Below are 2,672 nucleotides of genomic sequence, written 5' to 3' on the forward strand. Positions count from 1 at the left end.
TATTTTAATATAAAAATGTTATAATTTTAAATATTTATATTAAAATATAATTATATTTTTTTTTTTTTTATAATATTTATTATTATTTATTTTTTTTTTTTTTTTTTTTTTTTTTTTTTTTTTTTCAATTCTTCATAAGATGAAGACTAATATATATCAATATTTTTATTTCTTCATTTGTCATATTTAAAAATTAAAATAAATGAAATATTTTTTTCTTTTTTTGAATTCTCATGTTTTTATTCATTTTATAAAACATGTCATATATATATAATATAAAATTTATACATATATATATATATATATATATAATATTTTATGGCTACATTATTTAAACTTTTATAATATATGGGTTGCAAATATATAAAAATTAAATATATAATAAATATATAATAACATTATATTTATATATATTTGCATTTTCTTATACTTTTATATTATCACAATATATATATATATATTATATATCCTACTTTTACTGCTTTTTTCTTTTTTGAATTATTATTCCCATAATTAAAAAAGAAAAGAAAAGAAATTTAACTTATATACGAATTATAAAATTAACATAAAAAAATAAAACACGTATATTTAACATATATATTAACATATATATAATAATATATATATATTTATATGTATACATGTATATGATGAAAAAATTTAATTCCTATATATTTTATTAATATTTATCATTTTATATATATTATGGTATTTAATTAATTCATTATTTTTACATGTTGATAAATTTTTCAAAATAATAAAAATATATAAATATATATATACATATATATTTTTTATTTTATTTTATTTTTATATTATTTTTTTTTTTTTTTTTTTTTTTTTTTTTTTTTTTTGGGTTTCTTCTATTTATATTATAATCTTCATACTTTTGAAATACGTACAACATTATTTATATATTATATATATGAAAAATAGTGCCACTGGATAATTTCTTATGAAATTATATATATATTATTTTTAATATGTTTGTTTTTCATATAAAAAAAAAATATATATATATATATATATATATATTTTCATATATTTCAATCCATTTTTATAACTTAAAAAAAAAAACAAAAATATAATTATCATTATATAAATATTTTTAAGAATAACACATAATTGTATATATATATATATATATATATATAAATGAATATATTTTGATTTATATATATTTTTTAATATATGTCTTTAATGTTTATTTTCCTTTTAAATTATTATAAGTATATATAATATTTTCTATTTTCATTAAGCATCATGAAATATAGTTATAAAGATGAACACACCTAAATGATTATATGTAGATATTTATATTATCTTTTGAAAAAAAAAAAAAAAAAAAAATACCATAACATCATCATTTATTTTTATAAGAAAGTATAAATAAATAAATAAATATGTATTATATATATATATTTCCATAACGTTCATAATATTATATATTTCAAAAAACATATGTTCATAATCATAACTTCGCACTCCTACATAATATATGTCTAAAGAAAAATATAATTATTATTAACCATCCAAAAATATAATAGGAAAGTATATTATTAAAAAATCTATACATACATTTCATAAGACCCCAAAACAAAAACGTCCTCTTAAAAAAAAAAATATAAACAAATATGTGTAAGGGGGGAGAGGAGGTATAAAAAACTTATAAACGTTAAAAAAAAGAAAAAATTTTGCCATTCTTTTAAATGTTATCATAATAAATGATCTTACACATTTAACATTATTACTGAATAATATAATATTTATTTTTTAATTTTTTTTTAATTTTTAAGTTTTTAGTTCATTTAAATATTTTAGTATATATTTACATATACTTGTTACAATACAAAAATTTATATGATAAATAAAACAATTCATTTAAAGAATTTATTATATTAAAAGAAAAAATAAAAAAATGTATCAAAAACAATAATAAAAATAAAAAAATAATAAAATAATAAAATATAGAATTAGAAAATAACAGTTATTTAACACTGTTATAAAAAAAAAAAAAAAAAAAATGGGTAGATAATTTTAATAAGAAAAATTTTATTCTTATTATTTATACACCACATCGGTAAATGTACTTATAAAAAAAAAAAAAAAATTGAAATATAACATAATATAATAAATAATAATAATAATAATAATGATATATATATGTATAAAATAACAAACATTCCAAACATTAATATGAAAAACTGTCTCAAATTTTTCTTTATTTAATTATCCTGGTTTTTTTATATATTTCATATATATATTATAAAATACTATACATAAATATAAATATATGTGCATATACTTTTTCATATATATTTATTATGTAAATGTGTATGAATGATATGAATATATATATTTTCATAAACTGATCATAACATTTTAAATTATAATATTAATTAACACATCTAATAATAATAATGTATCATCAAAATGTGATATATATATTATATATATATATATATATATATATATATAGACAGGATGCAAGAAAGAAAGAGAAGATATGTTAATTATGAAAATATATACGTAATTATATCTAAGTAAAAAAAAAAAAAAAATAAAAATCTAACACATACATATTATATAACAATATTAATTCAGATTAGCATCCTGTTTAACAAAAACTTATATATGAATTAAAAACATGATCTTTACAAAATCATCAAGAT

The sequence above is a fragment of the Plasmodium reichenowi genome, chromosome 8, assembly GCF_001601855.1.
Source record: "Plasmodium reichenowi strain SY57 chromosome 8, whole genome shotgun sequence".
In the NCBI taxonomy this organism is placed as follows: domain Eukaryota; phylum Apicomplexa; class Aconoidasida; order Haemosporida; family Plasmodiidae; genus Plasmodium; species Plasmodium reichenowi.